Here is a 9220-nt window from a genome sequence, read left to right on the forward strand (position 1 = left end):
GCTTGCCTAGGATCGAGGTAAGACTAACTGGCCTATAGTTTCCCGGGTCCTCCTTCCTCCCTTTTTTGAAGATTGGAACCACATTGGCCTTCTTCCAGTCCTCCGGCACCTCTCCAGTGCACCACGAGTGCTTGTAAAGCCGTGCCAGGGGACCTGCAATAACCTAGGCCAGCTCCTTTAGAACTCTAGGGTAGAGATCATCTGTACCGGCTGACTTGAATACGTTCAGCCCCTCCAGAAGCTCCCTTACTAAGTCCTCGCTAACCCTTGGCCCAGGTGTGCCTCCCCTGGGGCCCGAAGGGGGCCCGGCTGGGAGGTTGCTGTTCTGGTCCCTACTTAGGAAGACAGAGGCAAAGAAATCATTAAACATGTTAGCTTTGTCATCTGGTGTGATGACCAATTGTGATATCAATTAATGTACTCTCAGTGTATTGCAGGAAACAGCATGCACACAAATGTTATCCTTCTCAAATTGGAAACTCCTTTTATTTACAACTGAATTACTTTGATACATTGTCTTACTACCTCTAATTCCTCTCCCCTGGCTCTGACACCTTCCCAAAAATAGTGTTCTGTGCTTCCCAACTTAAGTCTACCTGATTTGCAAATATCCAGGGTACCCAGTTCCCATTCTTTGTGTCTTCCCTTGCAATTGAAATGCCAGACCTCACTTCCCACTGAAGTACATGAAAGTGTTCATTCTGAAGCTACCTACCCTAACAACTCAGTTTCACCACAAGACTTGTGATTAGGATCCGAAAGTGGTGTTCCAGCTGGCAAACTTCATTACCAGGTACTGTTGAGAGCCAGTTTCTTCAGAGGTAGGATATCATAACCAACGTTCCTTCAGCTTCATGTGTTACACTGCTGGAACATCCTCTACTACTTTGCCATAGTCCACCTTAGACGCAGGGGGTGCATCCTCGTGAATGCACACATGAAGGGGTGCATGTTTCCCACAGGACAAATAGCGGCACATATTTGTCCTGCTGCTATTTGGTCCCTGAACATGACCCTGCACACACACAGGTGCACAGCAAAGAGACCCGGGTCAGGTACGAGAGGCTGGGGTCGGCACCTGTTCTGGCCCCAGCAGTGTTACCTGGGGTCCTGGGAGCTTCTGGGGGTAGCAGCAGCATCAAGCCAGCTGCTCAGAGCCTGGCCAGCAGCCAGAATGTGGCTCTGGCTGGCCAGGCTCTGGTTTCTGATGGCACACGCTGCTGCTGCATGCTCTGTGCCGCTTTTTTTAGCAGCAGTTGTTTTTTGACACTGTGTCAAACAAAACCCCAGTGTCAAAAAACTAGCTGCTGTGCTGCAAATTAGCAGCACGGTGCACAAGTGCACATGCACCGTGTGCAGTTTGTGGTGTCTCAAGTGGCTTTGAGGCACTGCAAACCCCATGTGCATACTCATGGGGATGCACCCAAGATGGCCACTATTCTAAAGCACCAGTGGACAATTTACAGAGAGGAAGTATGGTCTTGGTAATGTTCTGCAGTGCTCAAGGGATCTGACCTTAGATCCTAGTTCAGCCAAACTTCCTGTGTGACTTTGGTTAAATCCCTTCTTTGTGCCTTAGTTCACCATCTGTGAAATAAGGATAACTTTTAAACCAAATGTTTGGCAAAAGCTATAATTGTGTGTGCATACACAGCATGTAGCATCGTGAGACATTGTTGGCACCTGGGTTTTCTAGGTGCTACTGTAATGATGATGATATATGCTGAATGAAGAGAGGGATCTGAGAATTCTTTTTCGTTTGGGGGAAAAGGCTTTGGAAATTGTGCCAGCAATGAGGGGCTGCTGGAAATATCTTCAAGGAATTATGGGAGCTTGCCATCTCCCAAAACCTCATTAAGTTTACTGAAAGCTCCCAAAACGCAATTCAAAATTTGGAAGACACATGAGCTGTGGGACTGGTACCTGGAGGGCTGGTCAGAGCAAGTGTAAGCAAGAGTGAAAATGGAGAAGAGAAGGGTTTTTAATACATATCCTCTTCTATTAAAAATGGAGTGACAGCAACAGCTTCCCCTTCTCTTGCTTTGGCAGCACTCCTTTGCCTCCTGTTTCTTCGCTGGAGCTTCATGTGCATTTCCTTCCTCTTCCTGATCTACCTTAGGTACTGGGTAATACCACTTACAGGAGTATTGTGAGGCTTAATGCTCACAGGGCACTTTTCATATTTGAAACGAACAGGGTATTATAACTATAAATAGCATTATGTATTATTTAGAAAATATGAACATCATATACATCATGGAAAAGCAAATAAGTAATGTTCCTGTCACATCGTTTTAGCCTGTCTATCTGTCTTTCTATATATATTAGTGCATCTTGGCACTGAATTTAATTTTCCTATTCATTTTAATATAATACTTGAGTAAGTATCCCAGCAAATGACCTGTTACATCAGTATGTACTAAAAATATCAAAAAGAGGAGCTTCAGCTGTTTAGCATGCTGCATTAAAAAAGAGATTGCAGGACACAATTTTGGATTAGTGATAAAGGGAAGAGGTTTGTGGGAGGACTTGCCAATCAAGTCAGCAATCCTTATCTGCACTTCACTAACCTTTCATTCTTGTCAGATTAACTTTATCAGGGTTCTTAAAATATATATTAGAACTGTCAGAAATAATTGGACATCCTTTTTTTGACAATTTTTACGATGATGTGAAATTTACTATTTTCATATTTTTACCTGTCTGTTATTTGAATCGGAGAATAATTGAAATGAAAGGAATCTCAAAGGTCATCTAGTCCAGCCATCGGCAAAAATGCAGGATGTGCTGTTCCCAAACTGTCGTAGACAAATGCCTATCCAGTCTCTTGAAAACCTTCAGAAAAGGAGAGTCCCCAATTTCCCTGAGCAGCTTGTTCCACTGTCACAAATCTGCTTTTCTACAGTTGAAACCTGTTTCATGTCTTGCTGTTTTTGACAAGGAAGAAGAGTCATTCTTCCTCCTCTTTATTGCAGTCTTTCAGATATTCGAAAACTTAATCCTCATTTCTCCAAATTAAACACATCGAGTTCTCTCAACCCTTCCTTGCGTGGCTTGCATTCCAACCCCTTTATCATCTTTGTCAATCACCTCTGAGTCCTTTTCAGTGTTTCCATGCCCTTCTTAAATTACAAGAGCCCAGAACTAGACTGAAAACTCCAGCAGAAGCTGTCAGCATTTAATAGAATGCTTCTATCACCTCCCGTCTTAACAATACTCTTGGTAATGCAGTTCAAAATTATTTGTGTTTTTCTGACAGCATCATTTTGCTGACTCATGTTGAGTCTGAGAACAAGAATCATCAGATCTTTTTTAGAAGCACTACTGTCTAGCCAGCTAGCTCATGCTTTACATTTGTAGATGTGTTTGTCTTCACTAAATTCTGTTTTGTCATCTATAGCCTAGTTCTTCAATTCAACAAGATCCCCTTGAATTCTGCTCCTGTTATAACCCCTCTTCATTTTGTGTAATCTACAAGCTAGTCTTCATGAGGAAACTCCTCATTCAAGTCCTAATTCATAAAAATGTTGGACAGCGCTGTGCACAGAACAAAACTCTGTGGAACCCTATTCCAAGTCTTCCATTCTGATGTTGATCCATTTGTTGTTACTATTTTTGCTATCAGCCACTAAGCTATTTACATATCCACCTAATAGTAATTCTATCTAGGCAACATTTTCCCATTTTACTTATAAGAACATCATGTGGGACTGTATCAAAAGCATTATTAATATATTCAAAGTATACTATGCCCTCCACATTTCCTTCATGCACCAAACTAGTCAAAGAAGGGTATCGAGTTGGATTAGCACAATATGTTCTTAACAAATCTACGTTGGCTGTTAGCAATTACTTTTCCTTCTCTGGGTATTTACAAATTGACTGTTTTATAATTTACTCCAGTAACTTTCCAGACATTGCAGTTTCGCTGACTGATCTGTAATTTCCCAAGTCTTCCTTTTTCTGTTTTTAAAGATGGGCACTATGTTGGCTCTTCTGCAGTCCTCTTGGGCTTTACCTGTCATCTTGACTTTGCAAAATATTGTTGCTTGTGACGCTAATTCCTCTGGCATGCTGGGATTATTTTAGGCCCACCTAACTGTAATTCACATTTGTCAAGAACTTTCTGAAGTACTCTTTATTTATCATAATCCACAGTCCTCCTTCTTTTTAATTATTCTTGAGATGATCAGCTGTATGGTACCAGCAAAGATGACTTGAGCAGAGGGCGGGGCCCGGGGCCAATCAGCCTGTGTGGGGCCCCACCCTGGACGCAAGGAAACTGGTGGTGGATTCGGTGGCTGGGGTGGGGGGTGCCAAGTGGCCAGATGTGAAGCCGGCGGCAGTGTGGAGTCGCCATGCCACTCCACCCGGTTCTGTGGAGTCCCCCAAAGCATGGTGCCCTGGGCAGTCGTGCTGATTCCACCCCCCAGGGATGGCCCTGGTTACCAGGATTTTTATTTGTTTTTGGTTGGTTGGCTTGCTTCTTTTTTGTGAACTTTAGCAAAACAGTCATCGAGTAAGCTCTGCATTCTTTGTTTTGTCCATTAACATCTCACTCTTACTACTGAGAATTGGACCCACAATTTTCCTCATCTTCCTTTTCTTCCAAATTCCAATGTTTCTGTCATCTTCAAACGAAGTAGGCTTACTTTTTTACTTATTTCACACTTTCAATTTGGTAACTGTTTTACTGTGTTTTCTAATGTTGCAAAGCCCACGGAACAGATTTTTGTTTACTGCTCAGTCTAAATATTAGCAGGAAAAGTGGAGACAGGAGCAGAAACGACAGCTGCTGCTCTCCAGATAGTTCAGACATTGTATTTTCCTCTTTTTTGAACAAAAAGCAACCTACTGCAAGGAAAAATTTCACTCTAAAAGTCGATAAGCAATACAGTATTTGAATATTTTAAAAGTGAAACCCTATAACAGGCTCTGCAAAAGCTAGGACCAGACTATAATATCATTGTCAGCATGTAGAAACAAATACTTTAACTAATATTGAAGCCAGTGAGGTTACTTGCATGAGTGAAATGTCTCATAGCATTCACAAAGGAGGTACCTAAAATGGGATTTAGGCAGAATTTATATCCAAGTAAGTGATTCACACAAACTTGCCTGGGAACCTGGAACCCCTTAGATGTCTAAATAATTGCCTGAAAAATGGCTTAGGTACCTAAGGTTAACTGCAACCCCATGTGAGGTGAGCATGTAGGAGGAGGCTATCTCGTGCCAAAGGCCATTTTGAATTCAGAAACAAAGCGTTCCTGTTTGTAAATCATTGGAGGGGGGCTAGTAGCTCTTTAATGCAAAATACACTATGTCAGGGTCAGGGACCAGAGCCCAGGAATCCTTCCGTCAGGAAGTGTCCTCATTACTGAGCTACAGTCAGACTTCCTTTTGCTGGCTTTCTCTATGACTCCAACTCTTGTATTCCTTTCCAGACAGTGGCCCTGCTTCAAGTGCAAGGGTGCAGACTGCCCTCAACTAAACTTACCCTCAACTAAACTCTAACCTGGTCATCAGGCATTCCTCTGTGAAGTGGGAGATGTGGATTTGAACCCTTTGGGTTGCAGACAGATTGAAACCCAGGTCTCCCACCTGCTGAATATGCACTTGGTCATTATGGAAAAGGTAGGAATCTGCTGTTACCACTGAAGGGAGAATCCTTTAGGCATTTAAGTCTTGGCAGTGGTTTGCACTATGAATCCCACAGGATGTCAACCCCACAAATGTACGATGCCAGGCAGCACAGCACTGAAATATCAGCACTGCTTTGCATGCACTGCCTGCTGAACTGGAAACAGTGTAGCTAAATTAATGAGGTTCTATGGGGAGAAGTCCACAAATTTTAGTAGAGCAGCTGTATGTTATAAATATACCATATAAAGTCAATAGGATGATAAAATCGTGGAAAGACTATAACCAAGGTTTACAGGATTGTGAAATGGGTCAATACACGCACTGATTTATAGGCTACATAAGGGGAGGAATAATTAATGGTTTTGTTAATTGCAATGCTCTGTGCATTCCCTGTTGTATTAACTAATTTGGCTGAACATGTGTCCTTTGGTCCTTGGATTAGGAATAATGGTTTGAAAAAAGTAAAATTGAATTCAGTGGCAAAAAATTAATAATTTTAATTTCTTAAATTGTACTGCAGAACATTAGAAACATTTAAAAATTACATCTACAGTATTTTTCTTACATGCCTCTAAGGATTAAGACACAAAAACTACAGGCATTGTTGCTGAAATGTGCTGTTGAAAAATTAGTAAATTGGAAACTCTATCTACAAATTTATCGGGAAAAAGAACATATTGTCATACTGAAGAGTCGTAATAAACTGACTAATACTGAGTAACAAATACAAGCTGGATGAACTTAGTCATCCAGTAGCATTGGATACTGTTGATATGAAGTGGCCCTAAAGCTGGTGCAGCCAGAAATATCATCCAGCATGAACATTTCTCTTGTAGTACAGAGCTGGTATTCTTTTTTCCTAGGCTGCATCTACCATAATGGTAATTTGAAGATGTTGGTAAGTGTGTAAGTTTGGTTAGAATAGGTGGGCAAAATGGCAGATGCGGCTGGTGGCTCGACTCCATTTCCCAGCAGTGCGGGTGTGCAGGCAGCAGATCACAGCTCTGCCTTGCTGCCCACATGCCCCAGGCAGGGGCATGCAGACAGCAGATTGCAGCTCTGCCCTGGCTGCGGACCACACTGTCACTGCCACAGAATCCCAGCCCCAGAGCAGCTTCCCACCAAGCCACATGCCTGGCCTGCGCTGCCTGGGTGAGTCTCTGTGGAAATCCTGGCCCTGCATTGTCATGGCCTCACCCCTCCTGGCATCTCCAGGGAAACTGCCTGCAATGATGCAGGCAGGGGTTGATAGGAAAAGGAGTCTACTGAGGGCTGCTGGCCTTTACCTGCCCCTGCATTAGAAGTGGGGGATCTGACTCATACACAACTGGCTGTGATTACCCTGTTTTTCTGAATGGTGTTCTCTTTCTGTATAGCTATACATCATTGAGCACAATGGGGTCTTTACCCTGTCTGGGCCTTCTGCAAGTTGCCACAATAAAAACAGTAAGTAGTTCTCATCACCACCATTCTTTTTAATAGTCTACACAGCTAAGCTTTTGCCTCTGGCCTAACTACTTTCAAACATGCTAAAAAGCAAGAACTGCTTGTTCCTTTTACCATCTGGGGAGTGTTGAACTATGCCCTTTTTGTCTGATCATATCTGGTGTTTGTAACCAAGAACTTTGTAACATCTACAGCAGTTCATTACTGTAATTGTTTGTCTGATGTTTCTGAGAAGCTGAATCACAGATTCAAGCTGAACACTGCAACTCACTTAGCCACTCTGCATTATGGGGATAAAACAACAAACTGACTTCTATAAGTTGCATATTTCAGCCAACCACTGTCTTTATCACAGTTCTAGCAGAAGTCTTTTCTTCATTAGCATTATAGTTAACAAAATTAAACAGAAAAATTTTATTTTTTCAGTACAACACCAGTCTAACCATATTGTCAATAAAAATGAGTTGAGAGAGGAAGCTACCTGTATTAGTCTGAACTCAAGCAGATGGCAGGGTAGATGTGCACATTTATAATCTAGTTTGTGTGCTATATTTTTTCTAATTTTGTTTCCATGAGCTGGAGCTCACTTCAATGAGATATCTGTATCTTTCAATTTGCCCCATTGGAGTAGGGGTGGGGAAAATACAGCCCGTGGTGCATCTTTGTCCAGCCCGTGGCAGGTCCCTGGGTCCCACCTGGCCCAGGCACTATCCAGCTGTGGCATGTCCTGCTGCCCCCTGGGCATGCAGCGGGGCTGGGGCAGCTCCGCAGCCGGACTGCTTCTCTTTTGGGGAGACAATGGAGGGGTAAGACTTCAGATTTCCGGAGTGAAAACATAGCTGCTGCTACTAGCATGGAATATGTTTAGGCGGTATTCAGAGGCCTGTTAACATTTGCTATAACAACTTCCATTTTTCTATAGAACAAAGCACATAGTTAACACGTTCTTTCTTCCCCAAGTGCAGAATGCTTCAATGATTTAGGCCCTGATCTTGATTTTAGATCAATACTTGATCTGTGAAACTCCTGCCATGTAAGTGAGGGAGTCTTTCAGCTCTTGGAAACAAAGCCTTGCATTGAAGTAAACTTCATCCTACTAGCATCCTAATCTATTTAAAAATATAGTGGAAAGTGGAAGTTATAGCAAACAAACACCCAGAAAATACATACAGTTTTAAGTGCTTAATTCTCATTGTAGTGAGCTTACACTTATATATGAACAAAAAAGAAAGGAGAGAGAATGTGATCTGAGTGCCACATCTGAAGCCCGGGCCTGTAACCTGCAGGTGGAACTGAATAATAAATACCAGTAGGATAGAGTTAGCTCTTTCAAGTGCTAAGAGAGCTAGATTCGGTGCTTTGCAATATACCTGTGAAGATTTGGAGGGAGACTTTAGAAGCAAGTTGCTACTTCATCTTCCCCTGTATTACGTACAGTGGTGCTGTGCCTTAGGCTCTTGCTGCTCTCCATCCCTGCTGTAGCTCGTCCCTCAGGTCCGAGTCCATTTGCCCTTAGGTTTCCCTGGAGGGAGAGACGCCCGATTCTGCCTGGCTTTGGTTACACACAGTGGCTGCTGAAGACACAAGCCTGTGAGGGGAAGGATGCTAACCAACTAGGTCCTCGCTCAGCCTTTCTAGGCTTGAGGCAGCCCTTGTTATGCTCAGAAAGTACCAGTGCTTGGCTTTCATTCCTTTTTTTTTTTTTTTTTTTTTTTTTTACTCTGGAAGAAGAATGGGGCAACTTTTCTATGGCAAAAACTCAAAAAGGCGGCACCAGGGCAGCCTGTTTCTAGCACTAGGGACTCATAGCGGGAATCCCTGGGTTTCTCTCGCTGGTCCTGTTCCACGAGACCCCTAAAAAAGCTGCCGAGGCAGCCCGGGTGTGAGAGTCACTCATCCAGGAGGACGAGGGAATCCGCCCTGCTCCGCTAGTTGGCCAAGGCCGGAGAAACGGAGTCTTCCCGCCCCGCCAAGGGACAGGGCCGCCTGCTCGTGCCTCAGCGCGGCCTCTCGGTGGCCCCGCGCCGTGAAGTTGCCGGCGGGGCGGGGCCGGCCGAGGCCGGGGAGCTCGGCGCTGCCCCACACGGGGCTGGCTCACAGGCCGCCGCGACTCCTTCCTGCCCCCCGCCCC

General features: G+C 43.9%; 1 protein-coding gene across 1 annotated transcript in view; it reads left to right on the forward strand.

Annotated features, from left to right (window-relative positions):
- Window positions 1-7010: 7010 nt before the first annotated feature.
- The window catches only part of HEATR5A (HEAT repeat containing 5A), a 166655-nt gene continuing 164445 nt past the window's right edge, over window positions 7011-9220 (forward strand). Inside the window, exon 1 of the mRNA XM_019518917.1 lies at window positions 7011-7089. The gene's annotated coding sequence lies outside the window, so the exon portion shown is untranslated. The remainder of the gene's footprint in view (window positions 7090-9220) is intronic.

The sequence above is a fragment of the Gavialis gangeticus genome, unplaced genomic scaffold, assembly GCF_001723915.1.
Source record: "Gavialis gangeticus isolate Ggan-Ray unplaced genomic scaffold, GavGan_comp1, whole genome shotgun sequence".
Lineage (NCBI taxonomy): Eukaryota > Metazoa > Chordata > Crocodylia > Gavialidae > Gavialis > Gavialis gangeticus.